Source organism: Passer domesticus, chromosome 18 (assembly GCF_036417665.1).
Source record: "Passer domesticus isolate bPasDom1 chromosome 18, bPasDom1.hap1, whole genome shotgun sequence".
NCBI classification, from domain to species: domain Eukaryota; kingdom Metazoa; phylum Chordata; class Aves; order Passeriformes; family Passeridae; genus Passer; species Passer domesticus.
The window spans coordinates 8,810,083-8,832,029 of NC_087491.1; the positions used below are offsets into that span (position 1 = coordinate 8,810,083).

The 21,947-nt window shown below is 43.2% G+C and overlaps 1 protein-coding gene across 7 annotated transcripts in view; it reads right to left on the reverse strand.

Annotated features, from left to right (window-relative positions):
• The window catches only part of RAPGEF1 (Rap guanine nucleotide exchange factor 1), an 84,233-nt gene that overhangs the window by 54,658 nt on the left and 7,628 nt on the right, over window positions 1–21,947 (reverse strand). The gene's annotated exons all lie outside the window — the stretch shown is intronic.

Sequence of the window (21,947 nt, forward strand, 5' to 3'; positions counted from 1 at the left end):
AGAAAGATTTCAAAAGATTAACATTTCCTTTTCTCCTTGCCACCAGACATCTCTATCTACCTTCATGGGGCAAGCACGTGAATGGCTAAGTCACTGTGCCTGGGTGGTGAGGAACCTCCAAAAGGAGATGCCAACAGAGAAAATTCCTTTTGTGCTGGCAGCAAATCCTCTTCACCATCACCAGCAGCCAACCACTGCTCCTTTGCTCTTTTTATCCTTTGGTCACACCAAACACCAAATCATTTGTGTGCCATGCTCTGAGGGGAGATAGACACACAGAGCAAGGACAGAAGCAAGTGGCTTGAGCAGAATAGGAACTGCTTAAAATAGTATTGAAGTAAACCAGCTGACATTTGCAAAAATAATAAACGTTATTGTTTGAACAGCCCTGCTAAGACCTGCTTTGAAGATCACAAATTAATGCAGCTTTTTACTGCCATGGCTTTCTGTCTACACCAAGCACTTTCCAGCTCTCATCTGCTCACAAGTTTCTGATGCATTTGCAGTTAAACAAATGAGTCACAAACCAATATTCTCTCACACTCAATTACACTTAGCACTTAAAATAGCGCTTTTCTTGTTCCAAGCACATTACAAACACATCGTTCTCATCCTTAAACAGTCAGGCCTTAACCTCCCTCTGCAGATGGGAAGCAGGCACAGAGGTGAAGCAACTTGTCTAAACAGAGCAGAGGGTGAGTCAGTGGCTCTGGTACAGCATCTCCATCACTCTGCAGGCCCTCGGCCTCTCCCCCTGTTCAGGGATCAAGCTGTGGAGCTCCTGTGATTATGTCCAGTGAATGCCAACAGAATTATTCGGCACACTGGGCTTTACAGTTTGCAAGCTGATACATCATTCAAGCATTATAAACAGAATTTGCTTTGTAATGAATCTGGATGAAGTGGTATAAAAGAGAAGTGACACTTGAGCAGGAAGGGATTCCAGCTCACAGGTGTAAGGGACCTAAGCTTTTACAGATGAAGCCTGAAACTCTCCTCCAAAGAGCACAGCTGAGCAAGATTTCCTACACTGGTTACCACAGCACTGGTCTGCTTTGAAAATGTAACTTTTTCTATACTATATCCTAATTGAAATAGCTTACACGTCCTGTGGGTCTGTCCAGTTAAAAAGTTCAAATAGCACAGCATGCCTTTACAGATTAAATAATTTGATAACATACACAGAGGCAGAAAACAGAGCCACGCCAGGGCTCAAACCACTTCTGTCCCTGTGCTCCTTTCTGCCTATCTACAGTAACCAAACCCCTTAATGCAGCATTGAGATTGTTCTTAGCTTGGGAGTTTGCCCACTGGAAATTATTCTATCATATTACCCTCTCCTCTCGTTGATGAATAGCCAGCAGTGTTTAGCTGGAGTCTCAGCACTGGCGTTCTCCCCTCTGGTGTGCAGGAGGAGGGTACCCCACACTTACTTCTATGAAGTGTCCAAATATTTGTGAGATGAATGGGAAAAGTCAGGGTAATAAACTCAATGAAGTGATTTCAACTGGAAGGGGGAAAGAAAAAAATTGTATCAAAGTGTTCCTGTCTCAAAGGAACCGCTGACTTTCCATCCCCTCATATTTCATCTGTCTGGATGCTCTCTGCTGCTGCACACAACTGGAAAAAAAAAAGCCCTTCAAAATGACTTTATTATGGATCTGAGCTTCTTGATTTCTGACTGGAAGCTTCACGACGTCACTGGTTTCATAGCTAATCCCAGCGAGGCCGTGCTTGAACGTGCTCCAGCTGTTGAGTCAGGGCCCTGCTCAGCTCCCAGGCTCGTCTGCCCCGGCACGTGTCTGGGCTCTGACCACACACACACCACACAGAGCTCCCCCGACACGCCTGCTCCAGCCAGCCCTGCTCCAGGTGTGGCCAGAGGGGTTTTCAGCATCCCTGCAGCCCTCGGGCCAGGCAGGCCATGGCTAAGGAGACCACGGCCAGCCAAGAGCAACCTGATTCCCCACCAGCTGCCCAAGCTCCAGCAATTGCTGCTGCCAGTTTGCCAACAGAGAGCCAAATCTGGTGAGGAAAGAGCTGCAGGTTTAGAACAACAGTGGATTGAAAGGGAAGGCAGATAAATCAGCTCATGTGCCTGTGGGAGAAGAAACTAAGGCTGCTTAGGAGAAAGCCTGCAAGTCAAAGCCCAACATCCACCTCTGCCACAGTCAAATGGTTACTCTCCAGTTGGGTTCAAATGAAGGCCAGAATATGTCAAAACACACACAAGCTGGTGAATTCCACCAAGCTAAGCCAGTAGCAAAGTATCTGTTTTAATGTCAAAGTGAAAGTTCAGCCTTTTACACAGCTCAGTCACAGCAGAGTTTCCATCTGCTGGGTCCCACTCACCAGCCTCCTGTACCCAGCACAGGGGAGCCTTCAGAAATGGGAAATAATGCCCTGCCTGCTTCTGCACCTCCTGGTCCTGTTTTTGTCACTACTATTCCATGGCAGGGAGGTTCCAGCTCAGCCTGTCTAATGCTTGGATCATATAAAACTAATTGAAAATAGACTTATTTTTAATTAAAACCTCACAAACTTTAGAATACAGGTACCTTTTCTTTCCTTCACCTGAAAAACTAAACCCTCCATCTTCCCTCACTCTCTGTGTGTTCAGTCACCAAAACCCTGCAGCTTTAGAGGGGACACAACCTTCAAAAAGGGTTATAGTTCATTTTCCAGCTTGTCCTGACTCTTGCAGCTTGTTAGAAAGAATAAAGTGGAGTCTAAAAATCTTATTCCACAAATGGTTCCCTTTTCAAAGGCCATTTAGGTCTCTGCTGGATGCACATATTTAAAAGCTATCAGATTAAAAATAACAGCGGACATCTCTCCCCATGTCATAATGAAGCTATTGTGCACATTTTTAATCAACTGCTCCTGCCACTTTTGCCACGAGTCCTTTGAAGGCAGCAGTGACTTATGTAATGAGTTACACAACGATGCCCATTAAAATGGCATTTGTTCCCTTGGGCTCAGCTCCATCATTTGGGAAGACAAAAGGCAAGTTGCAAGGCTTCAGCTAAACCCTAGCTGACAGGGACTTTAAGGGTTCTGAAGCAAAAGGCAAAAATAACGAGGCAGAGTTCAAAACAACCCTTCTGCTGAGGATGTCTGTGCTGCGATGCAGCACCCAGCGAGAGGCTCTGGGGCTACTCCAGATGCAATTCTGCTCTCAGAAACACAGGAAAACAGGGGATTCAGGAAGGGCAGACAGGCACACGAGAGCTTACCACGATAATCATGAAACATTCTGCAAAGCAAAGGTCTTCCCAGATTGTACATGGGTATTACTAGAATTCTCAACATCTTCCTCAGGGCAAGGGCTGTACATTTTACGTATCTGTAAGCTCACAGACGTGGGTGACTGTGCCCTGGCTAAAGCTTTTGGACTCTCTTGTAATGGAAATATTAAAATCAGTGACTGACAGAAAATCCAAGCCTTTGAGCTTTGCAGGAAACAGCCAAGTTCCTCTGCAGAAGAGCTGGCACAGGAGGCACAGTGTGATGCTCACCAGTGAGCTGTGGGCAACAGAAAACGACTGCAGGGGCACTTGTAAAAATAAATTTTAATAATCCTGTCTTGTGACAAAATGTTTGAGCCTGCCAAAGCGTAGCAATGAAGGTGAAGAGAAAGCACGAAGCTTCAAGGAGGGCTGAAGAAACAGATGAGGAGGACCCCAGATAAATTCTCCACCCTTTCACACCTGCAGTGTGCTGCCAGCTCTCCCATTACACTGCAAGCAGCCTTCAGCTACTTTTCACACCCTCTTTCTCCAGAAGTCCTGAGGATGTTTAGAAACCTAAAAATGCTGATATGCAGCACTTGTGCAATGGTGTGTGTTCCCAAAAGGATGAACTGGCATCCTGAGTACAGAAAAGACAGAAAGTGACAGAACAGAATTAAAATATCCCTTTTAAATGCATCAGCATATCACTGCCGCATCATGGGTGCTCAAAAGCCTCAGACCTACTACTCCCAGCTCTGTGAGTTTGCTTTCCTCAACTTTGCCATTATCCCCAGAGACTGAAGCAAGTGAATTAAAGCAGAAACAAAAAAAAAGACCTGGTAGGGAACCTGGAAAGGAAAAAAAAAAGGGAGGGTCTGGTGTCAATCAGGAAGTTTGCCCACCCTAACCTTTGTACCTTAGGTGGAGTTGTTTGTAAGCTGCTCCCAAGTCCTTCTCCAGGGAATCCAATTGCTAGGAGAGCCGCCAGGTTTTAGAGGAAAACGATGGAGGAAGGGCAGCTGAGAATCAAACAATCGTTCTCGAGTGCTAAAGAAACTTTTCCTCTAATATCACGTCACCTTGGAAGCAGCCAGCTTTTGGGAGCGGAAAGACCGACTGCCCTTTTTCTTTTCTGGCAACATTACAGTGAATGAGCATAAACCAGTGAGCATTAATGATGTGCAATGACAGCACACAAACTTCTCTGGAAAAGGGAGGCTCAGTTCCCTCTCAGCTGGCCAGGCAATGCTCACTGACTCACAGGCTTCATTATTTTTATGCCGCCCTCTGGGGCCTCCAGAGGAAGCAAAACATTTTTATTTGTCAGAGAGCACATTTTTATTTTGATTTTTTTTTTCTTTCTAAGCAGCCATGAATGAGAGATCTCCAGCTGCAGCAACCTCACGTGGAAAGAGCTCGCAGTGTTTGCAAGGGAATTGGAAGGCAGAGAGGGTAACTTATCAATTCAGCCACGTCTCCCAACTGCACTGAAAAGGACTGCGTTAGTCAACGACATTAATTTTATGGTACATTAGCAGTACAGCTCTTCTTTCTTCCAGTATCATATCTGGAAGCAAATCTTCAGGTTGCAAGGAAGATGCACATCATCAAGTAGCAAGTTCAGAGCAGCTGACCAGACTCCCCTCTGCTCGTCTTTTTGCCTGGTATTTCAGAATAGAGAAATCTCCTTGTATGCAGATAAACCAGGAATCCTTCACCTGCTGAAAACCGCACTCAAGTGATTTACAGGGGGAAAAAGAAAATAAAAAGGCAAAAAGCTAAAATAAATCAAATAAAGAGAGATTTAAGGAAGTAAAACTGCTCCAAGTTCAGTTTCCTGCAGCACACCAAAGCTGGCTTTGAGATTTCTTGTTGAACCAGATACTGTAATTTATTGATAAGCAGCAGACAGGAGTTCTGCTGTGGTTTATCGAAAGCTGCTCCAGCAGACTGGTGCCATATCAACCCCCAAGCAGAAACACCAGCAATCACCAGCAAACCTTTGTGCAGCATCTGGCGAGTCTCTGGTAATTTCCCATCTAAGAACTGATTTTGCACAGCCCTGCAAGCCCCAGAGAACTGATGGGATTACAACATTGGTAATGTGACTCGTAACTCCCTCAGTGCCAACAGCACTAGAACAACAAGAGACTCAAGTAGCCTCCAAAACCAACTGAACAATGTGGTCCTTGCTCACCCTATTCTACCCATGAAAGCCACCAAGGATGTTAACTAAACATCTAGTTTTAAATGAGAAAAATAATCCAGCTACCAGGCATAGCATCTGCATTACTTCAGCGAACAGCTCCTAACACAGAAATTGCAACGGCTGAGAGGGAATCTGCTGAATTTCCCTGCTCACCAAACATGACTTAATATGGGGTCCGTGGGCATCCCCACTTGTCTAGCAGCTTTTGGAGGATATGGTCATGACAGTGATTCAGACATCTAAAAATAAAGCCCTGCAGGCACAAGTGCGTGCGCAGCACCTGAGTCACTCCGGGCTGCCGGAGCCCAGGAGCCAAGGCTCATCTGTTTCACTGACACCACTGCCATGGCCAAGCTGAAAACCTCATCACTGAGCTCTGCTTCAACTCCTTTTCCCCTCCTTTCATTTTCTCAAACACATTTAAGTCCTTCCTGAAAAATCTTTGCTGGGCTTGGGTTTCAGTCCTGCGGCCGTCAGCTTTGAAACTCAGAGCTGAAAGATTATAACCCAATGTTGCTGAAGCTGTTTATTCATCTCCAAGGTGACAGGATGTCGTCACAGGCACTCGGCAGGACACCAAGCAGAAAGGCATTATTTCAGATGCTTTAGGGAGAAGCCTTATTGCTCACAACCTGGCCATAGGTTCAGCAGCCTACAAACAAGGTTGTAAATGGAGCCTTGGCTTCTTGTCTGCCCCACAGCACCGGCTCTGAATGGGAAAAACTCAACTCTCTTTCATCCTTGGAGAGTAACCTCTGCTCTCATTCATTAGGCAATGGAAAAAGGAAAAAAAAAAAAAAAAAAAAAGAGAAGCTGGCTCAGATCTGCCTGACACAATTTCCAGTTGCTTTGGACATTACTAATTATAGTCATCTTTATTTTTGACCTCTGATTACAGACGCTTTGCACATTGAGTCTGAATGGCAAAGATAACCCCTCTTTTCTAGTAGGCTTGGGAGGAACCTTATACCCTGCCCAAAAGTCACCGCCCACACTCATCCGAGCTGAGCACAAGAAATAAGATGAAAACATGGAAAGCATTTGCTTAAACATGCTCGGTTTTACTTCCTTCTTTAGCAAGTGCCACAGATCAAGGGCAGCAGTCCAGGTGAGAGTGTGATGTAAGCTCTTTTCCATGCATGTCCCGAGATGAGCTAACTGCTCCGCACAGGAGCCTCATTTCTCACTGTTCTGACTAGCACTGTATCCTCGGGGCTCAGATGCTGAAAAGCAGATATTCACTTCAGTGAGATTAAACATGTCTGCACAACTCCAGTGCACCATGCTGGGGGCTCACATCTCTGCACGAGAGAGAAAAAATGAATTTCAGGAACCAAGCCAGCACTATCTCCTAGAGGCACTGCAATACCAGTGTAAACTTCCCTAATATTGCTTACTCAATAAAACAAGGCATCACAGGAGGGCTATGCAAATCCCTCAACTTTGAAGTACTGCTCTCCTGTTGCCCCAAAGGACCAGCTCTCTATCTCCACACACCCAGACAAGTGTGTGTGTGTGAAGAGATACAGCGGCACCGCAGGTGTGAAATTTCTGATGTAATCAGGTCAGAAGCTGCTTTGACATCACTGTTGTGCTGCTCTGTAAAGGGTTAACAAGCTGCAGGCCATATCCTCAATTCCATACTCTGTTCTATACCTGATAGGATCTGCAACCAAACCACCAGCTTTATTGCCTGCCTACGGGCAGGAGAAAATATTAGTCTTCTATAAGCATGATTTGAAACATCAGTGCCTCCAGCAAGGGGAAACTGAGATGTTAATTGAACTGAGCAGCCCAGGAGGGAGCTCCCTCTTCCCTTCCTTAGCTGGAGGATTAACACATCCCTACACACATCCCTACACCACCATGGCAGGAAACATGAAGCACCTCAGGGAATCTAAGTGGGATGCCTTGTCTTTCACTATGCTGCACATAAACATTAAAGTTACTTTAACAGTAAACAATTATTTGTGTCAGCTTTCTATTTTATCCCATGTCCTCATGCCTGAATTAAAATCTCCTGGTTACACTGGTCTATGGACAACAGGTTTCAAGGTAAAGACACGCTGACACCAACACCTGCAATTCTCCCCACTCTTTTTGGCAAATCCTGACTTTGAAAGATACACAAGACAACTTCTGCAGCAGCAAACCCCAGCAGATTTGCCCAAACATCAACAACAACATGAAGGCAGTCTGAAGGAATCCATCCCATCTCTAACTCATCTCAGCCTACTAAAGACTTGAGGTTTCAGAAGCGGGAAACAGCCACTAGAATTTTACTTGTTAATTTAATTTTGAAGAAAAATCAGCTATTCCCCAGCTGCTTCAGAATATCACTCAGCCTAATGCAGTGACAAGTCTGAAAACCCACTTAAGAGGATACCTGAGCCTGATTTCTTTGGCACATCACTCTTTGCTGGCGTATCTTGTATCACCCTATCTGTGTTTAACAGTTACTGTCATCTTTAATGGAAATTCCCAAAAGGGGGCCCCACTAAGAATCAGTTTCAATTTTTCGAATAACCTTCAGTTTGCTCACACTGGAAGCTGGCCTGAATTTCAAGAAACACCTTCCACACTCATATACAACAACCCAACAGCCAAAGGGAACCCAGCTCAGGCTGGATTTCACAAAAACCAAAGCAGAACCTTATCTCAGCATCTCTTTACAATCTTGCTGAAACTATTCTCTTATCACAGAATAAATCTTGGTGAATTAATAGCTACTTGAGTGATGTTTTTACCAAAAAAAATTTCCTGATCATATCCCATCCCATTCAGGGCACGGCATCAGGTTTCAAAAGTGAGATCTTACCCACGAGCCAGCCATGAAGACACACAAATGCACTGAAAGACCATGACCCACTCGAAGAAAAAAAACATGCTTTAAAAGCCAGTGCCCAGATTCTGTGGTTGAGAGACCTTGGGATTCCATAAATAAGAAATAATTTTGTACAGTATTTCTATTTAATTTGGTTTTGACAAAACAGCAAACCCACAACTGCCAGGAGCTATTTAAGCCTGTGCAACACAACGCGCGACTGTGTGGCCATCCTGCCATCAGCCCTGAAAGGTGAATCAATACCAATTTCAGTCTGTGGTCCGTTGAGCAATGCTCTGGAGCTTTAGGAGGTCTGTTTGGAAAACAGCAGCCAGTTTGTAACAGGAAACTTCAGCTCCAGCAGGCCTGGAGCCATGTGGAGCAGGGTCAGGCCAGGCTCTGCTCCACGGCCCCGAGAGCACGGTCCTTCGGTCAGGCTGAGCCCGGTGCCTTGTCAGAGCTTCTCTGTGATTAACTTCATGCTCCTTCACTGTGAAAAACAGGCAAAACCCCAGTGATTTCTGTACCATTCAGTGTGTCACACAGCTGGGTTCAGAGAGACATCAGATGTTTATAGAAATACCTGTGGTACTGTTACTAGAAGGGTGAACACTTCCCAGATCTCCTGGGATCTATATTAACAACTGGTAATGCTCAACCTGCCTGCAAAAACTTCACCCCAACTGGATTTTGAGTCTTCACCTGGACCCAGCCAATGAGTACAAAAAATTACACTGCAGTAAAGCAACAAGAAACACTATAAACCATCTTTCAACTAAAAAACCAACAACCTGTAATGTTGCAAGCACAGAACTGACTTTGTATATATGATCCACGTTTATTAACATCACTTTAGTGTAAGAATCTAGCACTGAGCTTTGTGTCAATGTAGTAAAAAAGCATAAATATTTTTTTTTCTGCTCAGTGGAAACAACCTTGTGTTGTGGGGAAGGGGCTTAGGGGAATCAGACACTGCAGTAATTGACTGCAGGACCTGCAGGAACATCTGCTCCACACAAGGACCACTCTCCTACAACGCCCTGCACGACTTCACAAGATTTGCAATCTCAGCTTGGACTTCATTTATTTCAGCACATGTTTTCCTGAAACTTCCCTTTCCTTTCCACCCTGTTTACAAATTTACACAGCAAACTCACTTTGCCTTCCTCCCCAAACAAACACATACATTTTGCCTTTTTTCTCCTCTCTGTACTCATGAACTGTGAAGCTCAGCAAATAAACTCTCAGCTACATCCACTTCTAAACTGCTGATTTCTGTAGAGGAATGACAGATGGAAGAGAGCTCTCCTGCTTCATTTTTGGCAACTCTGCAGCCAGAAGTCTGAATACACTCAAATGTGCCCTCATTCCTCATTAACCTGAGAGCCACTTATGTATCTGCTGCAAAAGTGCAGAACTGGAATATGGCTGAAAATCTTGAAAAAGGCAGTTGGTTTGGGAAAAGCTGCTTCATTAAAATGTATTGAAACTCCCAAGTCCATCTGCAAAAGGCTCCTGCAGCTTTGTATGACTTTAACCAGCACCATTTCCATGTCTGTCCTGATATGACACACCATAGGTATAAAACACCCCTCAAGGTTTGATTGCTGCTATTTGATAAAAAACCAACATCATATATAGCAGTCACAATCATAATTATGAAACTGAACCCATATGGGAACTTTGAAAGACGGCCCTCACAGAAGATACTTTCAACAGGGATTCAAATCACTTATAAAAATAGAGAGTTTAAAAATATGTAGAAAATGCTTCTTCAAGTACAGTCAAGTAAATTTGTTATTTATTGGCAGAGCAGGTGAAGAGCTGAGCTGGTTTTCTGGCAATTGTACAAATCTACTTTTAGGGAAATCGTTTCAAACTATAACACACCAGAATTTATCATGATAAAACAGGCAACATTCAAAACCACAAGAACCCAGTAGCTCAGACTTTATAATGAGAGGGCTTCTCCATCCTGAAAAGGTAGCTTAAATCAAGGTGAAAGCTGGAAACTCACATATATTATTCCCAATTAACTCCCTACATAGTTTTATTTTGGAGTATGACTCTTCACTTGCAGAATGAACTTTGCTAATTAAAAGGCAAAAGGGCAATATTTAGAGATAGTTCTCATATATATGGGAAGTTGTTTCTCAAAGATAAAGTCTAGCTTTGTTGAACAGAAGTAGATAACAAACCTCAAAGGAAGAGATTTTTCTTGTATGAACTGTCATTTTTTTTTATTTAAAGGACACTCCTGTATTATAAGAAATCAGGACAACATAACTTCAACATTTTCCATTGTAAAGCAGAAATCCCTGGTTTGTGCTCTCCTGTTAAGAACTGGGTCTGCATTTGCAAAACAACCCAACAAAGAAGTGCCAGCTCCACTGCAATGCTCTGTCATTCAGGAGCTCAGGGCTGGGAAAGTCAGCTCCAGACCCAGCAGCAAAGCTCTAGGCTTACATTTGATCAATAGTCTAAACAAAGCCTGGCCTAGCACCAAACAGGTTTGCACACAGAAATTCGCAGAATGTTACTTTTGCCCCTTGAATGAGAAAACTGCCATCTCTGCGCCACCAAAATGACCGTGGGATGGTTTTTCGTTTTACAAGCCAGAAATTCATGGCACAAATTGCTGAGGTGGGGATCCAGAGCAGGTGACAGCGTCAGTCACATGGAAAGCTCACCCAGAACAGATGCAAAACCACATCAGCACTGGCAGATGACCTACCTGGGTGATGGCAGCTCCGCTCCTGAAGTCACCAGGAGCAGCTTTAAAGGACAAATGGAATAATTGTGATCCTGAAGCCACATAATATTCCTATAATGGGCTTGAAACACGCTGCCAGTCACAGGCAGCACACAGTAAACAGTTTGGCCAAGCTGCCCAAGCAATAAGCAGGTTACTGTGAAAGAAATGACCAATGCTCACAGCAAATGACCCAGCAGAACCAATCTCACCACCCCTAACAAGCTCTCCAGACGTAAGAGCACGAATGCTGACAGTCATTTTCAATATTTCAAACCAAGAAACCGCTCCCTCGTATTCTTAATTACCTCCCACAGCAAGACAGACAGGGATTTGGAGCCTCCATAAATTCTCAGTAGTAGAGAAATCAACCCATTAATTTTCTAACATTAAGGCAACTAGGTTTATTTTATAAAATTACTAGCCAAACCAAAGTCCAATAATGAGATGATCTATTTGGAAATAATATTTTGCTTGGAGGAAAGAAAGAAATGCTGTTTTCATCTCTAATACCCATAAATCACTGTATTTACAGACCACAGCTTGGGGACTCAGGGCCAATCTACTGATAGGATTTCTCTTCTGTTTGCACCGTGTCAGCATCTGCTCTCTTCATGTGAAAACAAAAAGCTGCCCAAGGAGATTATGGCACTTTCACACCCTGGATCACCCAGGTCCCAAACAGTCTGCCTAGTTCAGCTCGTTAGGAGCACACCACACTTTGCATTTCCTACTACTCTAATAAGTGTTTAGTGAATATAGGATAACACTGGTAAAGCAGCTCTTGTTCAACTTCAAACAAATATAAGACACTTCTTCATTACAAAAGCTGCAGTCACATGCTCCAAGGCTCCTTTCACAAAGTGATCATGGGCATAATAAGGTGAACACCAATAAGTACAATCAAAGTACACCCTCCTCTCCCTAGACATGTTCCTACTGTTCAATTACACTGTGGTAGACATGGCTTATTAAAGGATTTTCACACACCTAAGGAGCCATGTCTAGCAGTGATTTCTTTATTTATTTAAATAAACATTTACACCTATATTTACATAGTGCCTTTAAAGAGAACCTCCAAAAAACATCAAAAAACATTCAACTCCGGGGTAAAAGGTAACAGTCAAACATGAGAAAAATCACAAGGAAGAAGAGAAATTAAATTCCAGAAAAAAAGAGCAAATTACATGGATTTGAAAGCTTGCTAGGGGCTATGCAGGGCTATACAAAGCCCACTTATCACAGGTAACCATTCAGATTGAATTTCGGAGTCTAATCTGAAATACAGTCATAATATTCCTGGAGGTAAACAGCTCCAGAGAGCATCAGCATTACAGGAGGCTTCTTCTGCCAAATTACCACCACTCTTACTTGAATTCACACCTCCTGGTTGTGTATTAACACAATAATCTTGTATTATATTAACCTCAGTCAATCATTTTACCCCCACAGAGGAAGGGAATCTCAGAGTTCAAGTCCATTCTTCTGCTGGATCATAAAAATCCCAGCATTACTGTATCACACAAAAGGTCTCCCACTGGGACTGGATGCAAAACAAGGCAAACCAAAACAAGGAAACAAAGCAAACAAGGAAAAATCCTTAAACAAAGAAAGAAAATCTTTAAATCACTGGCCCATCCACTTAAGTGCTGTTAATTCGTAATTATCTTGATTCCAATAGCTAGTCTGAAATTTTCAACGTAGTATGTGTCACCTTATTTAAAAAACACGACCTACATTTGAATTTCTGAGCAAGATCACAGACGTACACAACGCTTTGCATGCTAAAGATGTGGCTTTATAGTGGCTCAGATTTCACACGTCCCCATCTTTTGAACAGCAAATCTGTTCTGCCTCTGCCCATTGTTACGGGATCTAAAAAATCCAGAGCCACAGAGAGCACCTGACCTGGGAGTTCTGATAAAAACCAGGCTATTGCAGAGAGACAGCAGGAAAAAAGAGGCCGCCCAGTCGTCAGTCAGACTCTCTTTAATCAGGTTGAAACGCTTGGCTGTGGAGAGGGGGGCTCCATCTCTCCAATCCACATTCCCATCGCTCACGCTGCTTTCTTAATTAGCAGCAAGTGGACAACAGCTGTCAATAGCCTGGAGGCCAGAAAGTTATCAGCAAAAAGGGAGAGAGACACAGAACGGGGCTTTAAATGCACCAGTGGTCAATACAGGCAAGAGATCCATCCACAGCCAACATGGAATGCTTTGGGTTGGAAGGGACCCTAAAGATCATCTCATTCCAAAACCCTGCCATGGGCATGGCCTCATCCACTGACACTGAGAGGATGCTCTTCCTGCTGGCTTTAGCCTGGTTATTTTAACATATGACTAACTGTAATTCAGTCTTTTACCTTTTTTTTTTTTTTTTTAGTATTCCCGTAACAGGAAAATTTAAACTGAGAATAGAAGGAAATGGGAAGGCTATCCTAATGTCTTGATGAAAATACATGGGGGTCAATTCAAAGGCAGAGCAGAATAAAGGCTTCAAGATTGTTTCAGAGATTTTAGGCATAAAAGTTGAAGCACAGGAGAGAGGGGGGAGAAAGGATGATTTACGTAAACAGTAGGATGTTTTACTTAAACAGTAGATAGAAACTTTAGCAGAAGATAGAAACTTAATCTAGAAGCCCTAACCTCAAATAGCACAAAAGAAAAAGACTCTACTCAGTCATTATTGTCTGTGTATTAAATCCAAGTCATCCAGTCCAAGTCATCAGTCTTGACCTTACTGCACCACATATTACACTAAAGTGGGTCAAAAAGAAAATTCAGTCCCAAAGAGGTGACACCCTCTGGTCAAACCATGTGCTTATCTCGTAGCAAAACTCACTGACTGCCTGGATGATCAAGAAATAAAGTAATTGCTTCCCTGTTGGATGTCCTGATTACTGTCATTTGTGGCAATAGGGAACTCAATGCAATTGCAAGCAATAAAATGTATTATTAAAATTCCCCACTGCCCATTTGTTACTGATAAATTGTCATCACCCCAACTTCTTCAGAAAAGCCAGGCTTCTTTTGAATTTGGCTTTATCCTACCCAAAAAGCAGAGATCTGGAGCAATTTTCTGAGGCCTGGCTGGCAGTTCTGCCAGTTCTAAATATATCCCAGCTTTCTGAGCTTGAATCTATGCAAAGGAAGCTGGGAGGAAGATGGAAGTATTTCCCCAAGCTGCCAGTAGACTAGCAAGACATCTAAAAGCCCTCATCAAATTAAGTGCTTAATTACAATTCAGACTTTGAGACTCTGGAAATTAGGATAATCTTCTGGGAAATTTAACAGTCTCCCACAAAAGAAATTGCAACACCCAAGCCAAAAAAAGCACAGAGCTTGGAGAATGTTATCCCATCAAATCACACCTTGTACTAGATTCCTCAGCCTAATTCCTGGAGAATGCAAAGTGAGATCCACAACTTAATTTCAGGTTCTTCAGCCATCAGGAAAGATGAGGGTCAACATTTAGGAGGGTAAATTGGGAAAAGCAGTCTCGTGTAAAAAGCTGAGAAATGTTTGTTGAGTTGATGGAGAGCTGCCTGTGAAGGGACCTTCTCTCACTTGACTTCATGATGGACTGTGAGGTGAGGCCACAAAGGGCATGGCTTGGAGAGGGTCTCAACAAAGTCACTGGCACAACCACCAAAATTTTGGCAGCACAGCAATGGCTGCAGGCTTGCCAGCTCCATTCCTCTAGGTGGCATGATCTGTGCATGCATCACCTGGATCTTCCAAACAGAGGTGTCACCACTGCACAGCACTAGACTGACACTCTCACTACCCAATGACATCCTAAAAGCATGAACTAACAACCCACTCACAGGCTACACAGCTCCAGGGATGACTGGAAAGCCCACAGAAGCTCTTGGAGAAGTAGAGATCATCTGACCACAGGACCAAGTAGAATCACAGCAGAAAATGAAAGGAGGGCAGGAGTTGTACTCACTGTCCTTACCTCACTACTGACAGAACTTTCCATCATCACTCGTCATGAAGCCAGAAGTACAGAAGAAATGTTTGTACAATGCTCTAAAAATGTAAAGCTCTAGGTGAACACTAAGCATTACACATTTTCCTTTTCGATTCATGAAATTATTGCAAGGGAAATGAAATCTTGATCTCAAAATAAGCCGGAACATCCCACGCTTCCCATTGTTACCACTCTCATGAGCCATGACCCCAGAATCACATTCAGCAGCTAGAGGAGCTCTGCTGCTTGGGCAAGATGTGCAAGGATGATCTTTTGCTGTGACCCATGTATCACTGCTGGCTGGCACATCCCTGTACATCTCCAAGACAACACTACTGAGTCAAAACCTTGTGATACAGAGGATGCACTACAAGCAACGTGGGTGTTACCATCCAAAAAACCTGCAAACTAAGAGAAACAAAGGGGAGGGAGAGCTGACAGAGAAGAAATCATATCCTGGTATCAAAGACAGCAACAGACAAAACAAAATGAAAAGCAATTCAAACCCAGAGCTCAAATGGAGAATGAAGGAAGTGACTGAACTTGGGCTGGAGGTATCTCAGAGACTGAGCTATGACACTGGGTTCACCTGGACAATGCAGAAGCTGTAGGAGAGAGGGTGTTTCCATCAGCAGCTTATCTCTGCACGCTCAGCTTTCCACACAGGTTCACATCTGGAGCACTGTACTCCTTGCTCGTTGTTTTTTCCGTGAGCCAAAGGTCAGCAGTGCTGCTACAAGCTCCCATACCCTGGATGAGCTCTCTGGAGCCTGCTGCTCACACCTGGCACTGATCAGAGGGGTCTGGACCAAAATCAGGACTTATTTTTCCAGAAAATGTCAATTACAGAAATTCACAAAAATGTACATTAATTCAAAACAAATCTTTTGGCAGAAACCTATGGAAATCCGTATATAATCTCATCAGAAGTCAGCTCTGTGATTAAAAACAGAGAATATAACAAAAAAAGTCCCAACTTGCTCATTAGGAAGCTCAGGACAGGGAGTTGACTGCATTTCCAGCGAGTGCCTGGCCTAACACAGGTCCTGGTGAAAACCCAGGCTGGGTCACAGGATGCTGCAATGCCAGAGAATGCTCAAAGCCATGCAGCCAGCAGAGATGCCTACCTGCAGAAACAGAAACTGCTGCATTAACTCAACATGGAATAAATCAATTAAATCTGTACCCTGGAGCAAGAGTCTGGGGAGTGTCCAGACAAGCCTTAACAAATATTAACTAGCCTGAAGTTAAATACTTCTCTGTAAACTGTCCTACAGACTTTGATACCCTAAGAACCAGAATTTTTTTTCCCAATATAAAATTCCAGGCAAGTGAAAATATGAAAGCAGTTCTTCATACAGATTAACTAGACTGATCATTTAAGCTTGAGCTGCTTCCTAGAGATATTCACAAGATTTTTTCTGTGGCTCACTCATAATGAACAGCTGCTCTGGCAACTGCTGGAGTCAGCAGGTACTTCCTGCCCTGAAAAACAGTCATCAATATATCTCAGTAGAGAAAATCATACTCTCTTTAAAACAATTCATGATAGGGTTTAGATATCAACTGGCTCCATGCCACAGACACTCCCTTAAACAATGGTTACACCCTGTATACAGCTAAAAAAGAAATAGCTGAAAAGGAAGACATTTTACATGAGTTCCCAGGGTAAAACACATCTGAGAAGCACTGGTCTGGGACTGACATTGTTCTATTGAAAGAATAAATATCTGAGTCCAAATCGTATTTCCTTCACCACCTTCCCAGACTTGCACAAGGAGAAAATCCCTCCAAGCCTTCCTTTTATACTTCTGGTGCTCTCCCACAGAATGAAAACCCAGGGTTTTATAAGACTGTAAATAAATTAGAAGTGCTGCAGATTATGATTTGCCCTTTTGTTAACATCACTGGTAGCACCAGTGAGCCTGTTTGCCAGCTTAGGAGAGGTCTGAAACTCCTTCAATGTTGACTTTAAGCTGAATACAAATATTGAGTGAGCTGCCTGTACACGGAGTCCTCAACCACAGCGATCTCCTCGCGTGGCAATGCTGCTCACAATGCTGCCAGTGAGCCAGGGTGTCAAAGCAAACATCATTGTATTAATTGCATCTGTTGATGAACCAGCCCAAGAACTGCCTTGTTTCAATCACTGGCTTTGTAAGACTGCACTGAAATGTTACTGTGAGTGTTGAGATGGATGAGTCAACAGACAAAATACAAAAGCATTTGTGAAGAGAGTCTTGCTGGAGTAATTTGAAAAGCTGCACAGCCACACAAAATGATGGCGTTTATTGACACAGCTTGCTCATAATAGTCCTTAACCTAGTTTTAAGTTTCAGTTTTGTTTTCTGCAGCCTTTCCAGTCAAGGACAGGCAAACACACAAGTACTGCCACCTTTGCAAAGGTGAAAGATCAGTAGACACATAACTAATCTGAAAATAGTTCAAGAAGCCATGTCAGATACTAATCCTCACTTGGGGAGTTACAAATGGCTCTTCCCTCTATTTTGGAAGCCTTCCTTGACCTTGTGGAGTGAAAGATCTCTCAAACTGCTAGGTAAATATAACACTGGGGCTCGGGGTCAGCCCAAGGCAGGAAGCACTGGCCACCCAACCCCAGCCAGCCTCTCCTGGTCTTACTCGGCTGAAATCATCTCTGAAGTGTCACGTAAGGTCAGGAGATTCAGGTTACTGAAAGAATGACATTTAAAACCCGATCTCTCTCCCTCTCTCGTCCAAAACCATCTGCAACTCATCTTTTAAGGCAGAGATTATTCATTCTGGGGGAATTATCCACTAATCAGTTTTTATCTCCAATCTAGGTCCTCACGCTTCCAGCATGGTCTGGCAGAGGTTTAGGTTCCTTCCACTCAGAGCAGTTTGTCCCACTGGACAGATTTTAAAATGCAGTTGATGACAGCTCATGGTACAAAGGTAGAAAGCAATGCTCCAGTTATGAGTCACCTTTACTGGTCTGGGGTTAGCTCTTTACACCTTCATGCCCAGGGAACTGCCATGTGAGGTTTCACACACCCTGATTTTCTGAAGTGGGAGAGAAGCACAAAACCACACTGCACAACAGAAGGACACAAGGACTCTGGTTTTTCCCCCCAAAAAACCACATGCAGAGAGGTCAGCACAGACCTCTGCTCTCAGCACACTTGCTCACTAGCCTGGCTGCTACTCCCCTTGATATTTGTCACAGCCAAGTGTGAAATTCAAGAGAAGCACGTGGTCAAGTGAGTCAGACCCCTGAATTCTGCAAGTGCTTCTCCCCTGCTTATTATAGCTCATCCTTCAGCTCTGCCCTGGGACACCAAAGCATTTTCTATCCACTGCTCAATCACAGCAGTTCCTCCAGTTCCCTCCACTCACCAGCACGAAATTCATGTCCATCACCTCCCAGAGGTGACATCCCTGTTCTGTAGGGCCTTCCAAATAAGATGTGCTCTTCATCTGCAGTTATCATGCAAAAATACCCCCATAAAAACCCAGGCAGATAAACTGCTTTGTGCATTTCACCCAAAGGCCAAGGCAATTACTGCAGAACGTGTAGTTTGCATCAGTAAACACAGATGTAATAGTCTTGGGTTATCTGATTTTCAATTTTGAGGGCTATGTTAAAACAAAACCAAACCAAACTCACTTGGATTTCTCCTGACAAGCAAATTGTTAAACTGGCCCAAAATCATATTTTACCAACTGCAAAAGAGGAATTCAGGAGATTCTTCAGCTGGTATGAGTCAGGATAAAAGGCATTTCACAGCTGTAGAAGTGAGAATATTTTGGGAAAAAGAGATGTTTTTAATTCCCTCTAGTTCATTTAATAAATTCTAAACATCATGGCTTAAAATAATCCTGACAGACAAAGCAGGCCAGACCTTCTTCTCCAATAGAGTACAACTCTGCACTCACTGCCTCAAAACTATTCTCTACCCTGTCCTGGGTAAAATAGCAGGGATAGAGGGAAAGAAACTATTTAGACTGAAGAGGAGAAACCTCTACTCAGACCCATTTGTTTTACTCTGCAAGTATTGACAGATGAGTAATGAAAACTTTGCTGCAGACACAGACTGTTCTTCAAGGCAGCATCAGTTAATAAACCACAACCACAGCTGCAAAAATATTAAGGAATTTAACTAAACAACTCCTTCAAGGGCAAAGGATTGCAGGAGGAGCCAGTTTTTGAGCTTTGTTATCATCCCAAAGGTTAAGATCAGAGCATGCAGCATCAACACAAACCAGTGTTACTGTTTTGGACATAAAAGCTTTGAATAACAATTTCATTAAATGTATACAACTGGGTACTAATATTTCTAGTATGACTCTTTTCCATTATGATAATATTTGAAACTTAGTGTACTATGTTGCCAAAGCTTTTAGATGTGAATTATCTCATCCGAAAAGAATTAAATGGCAAAAACAAATTAACAGTAATAATAAAACTAACAGCCTGTTAGCTGTCAGAACCACAGGAGCATCAAGGCTGGAAGAGACCCTTCCAGATGATCTGATCCAACTGCCAGCCATAATCTCCCCAAAACCACATTCCCAAGAGCCACATCCAGACATCTCCTGAACACTTCCAGAGACAGTGACTCCACCACTTCTCTGGGCAGCTTATTCCAAGGCCTGACCTCTCTTTCAGTGGAAAATCTGAGCCCTCTCACAGCACTGGCCTGGCAGTGAGGAGGGTGAGAAGGGTGTTCTGCAGGCACTGCAGGCTTGGATCAGGATGCTGACCCACAGCTCATGCACGCTGGGAATGATTCCAGCAGCAGCTGTGCCCACTGTGGACGGGGGAATTTTTTGGTGATATTACCACTGGAGCTCCAACAGAGTGGATAACCAATGGTTCTAACCTTAGGTGCAATTATTTATACCAGTCCCAAGTCCTCACGGAGCCTGAGAAGTATCCAAACAATGACATGAGCAATCAACAACCTTCCAACATCCTTTTTAGTGCTACTAACACTCTTACACAGCTTGTTGCCAAAAGACCCTCAGGATTTACAGATAAATTCCTCTGCCCAGGGCAAAGGAGGGTTTGGAGCCTGCAGCTTGGCACTCACCAGGCTGCCAGCCAAATGGAAGCTCAGGGAAACTCTCCTGGGTATCACTTGTGGTGCACCTGATGTCCCCAGGGAGCCCTCCGAGTGAAACACACACCTCACCTTTGAGGTCTAATGAAGCAGCTTGTATTTCAGGAAAAAATCTAAGAGTAAGTGCTGCCAATGAATATTTAGGGAATTTATACAAGGGCTTTCACCCGAGACACACAGGAACAAAACCATCTTTGTTTAATGCCTACCTGGAAATAGACATAGAGAGTTAACAAGAACCAAATTCTCTCCTGGCATGGTTTTTAAGTGTTTCTTTGCCCTGCAATTGTTACCTGGCTTTTATTGGCAACCCACCCTTCACTGCCCTTGACTGGCTCCTCTGAACTGTCTCCAAAACACACATATTTGCTTTCTTCCCCAGAGATTTTGCTTTTTCTTTGCATTCCCCATTCCAGGCCATTCACGAGTCACGTTTGCCAAATGGCTACAAACTTGGGACAGCTACATTTTCAATTTTGCCATAATGAAGGCCCTATTTGCAGCCTCTTGATCTCTTCAGCCTTCTTCAGAAAATGTGCAGAAATTTAAATAAATTTCAATATCCATTCCTCCACGAAGTTTGACAGAAATTGGCCAGTTTGTCTGAGAGCTGTAACAGAGGATGGATGAGCTATCACACTGCCTTATGTAAGGATGTTACAGATTAAGGAAGAGAGGTGCAGACAAGGAGCAAACTTATCTCTGAGAGATGTGCCAAGTTATGCATGAAGACTCACTGGTTCTTCTTTAAAGGGATTTTGTGCACCTGAATAGCACAAAACTGGCCAGAGTTGAGAGTGCCAAATGTACTTCAAACACCATTCCTTAAATTCACTCCATCATTTTAACTGGTTCCACAATGCTCCAAAGTGTTTCTCCTGTAAAACAACATCCCAGATAGAGCAGGGACAAAAGTGCCACTGACTCCAATGACAAAGAGCAAACAGCTCCACACATAAAAACAACTGAAAAACTAAGCTGAAAACAGAGAAATGCCCCACCTCAGTTTGTCAGTTATGTTCTAGGTATTGCTTATAACGATACAACATTTTGGGGTTTTTTAAAGTTATGTGACTTTCAGATGCACCATGCTTTTGGGTACTACAATTTTTTCCCACACAGCAGCTCTGGAGAAGCAATTCCAAGCAGTAAAAGTTAAACTCAAGCCCTGCACTGCTCTTACCATGCTCTGTCAAAAATCTGGCTTCAGCCTTAACATCTGATTTCATGTGACCTTTCAAGGGTATTTATACAAACAAACCACCTCCTGCACAAACCAGTGCTCTACATTTTCTGCAAATCCCTGGAAATTCATAGATGAGTTCTAACTAAACCTTTTGGCAGAATTCCCTAGTTCCTCAAATGTATTATTCTTATATATAATTCTACTAAGAAAAGTAGAAAATGTAGACTTAAAAAATTAAAATGGAAAATATATATCCAAAAAGGGATATTTCATTTTCTTATACATGAAAGCTGCAGCACACATCACTGTCAACTGTGAAATGCAAAGCTGCATTAAGCATTACAAAGGAAAAAAAAAAGGGGCTAAATGCTCAAACTGACAAAGTTAATATAGTTAGAGCACCACTGAAAGAATCATAAAACACCCAAGAAAAACTGTGTTTAAACAGTATTGTCCTGCTAACTGAACCCATTGTCAGATGGATTCACTGAGCTCTGCTCTCCACAATTGATTGGAATGTACTCTACAACCAGAACTGCAATATTGATCTCCCTGGGTGCCCTTTGTGATGTTTGGTTCGTAAAGGAAACTTTCTAAAAATGGAATTAATTCCTGAGGCTACTGCAGAATCTCTTGGGCAGCACAGACAGGACCCAAAAAAACCCA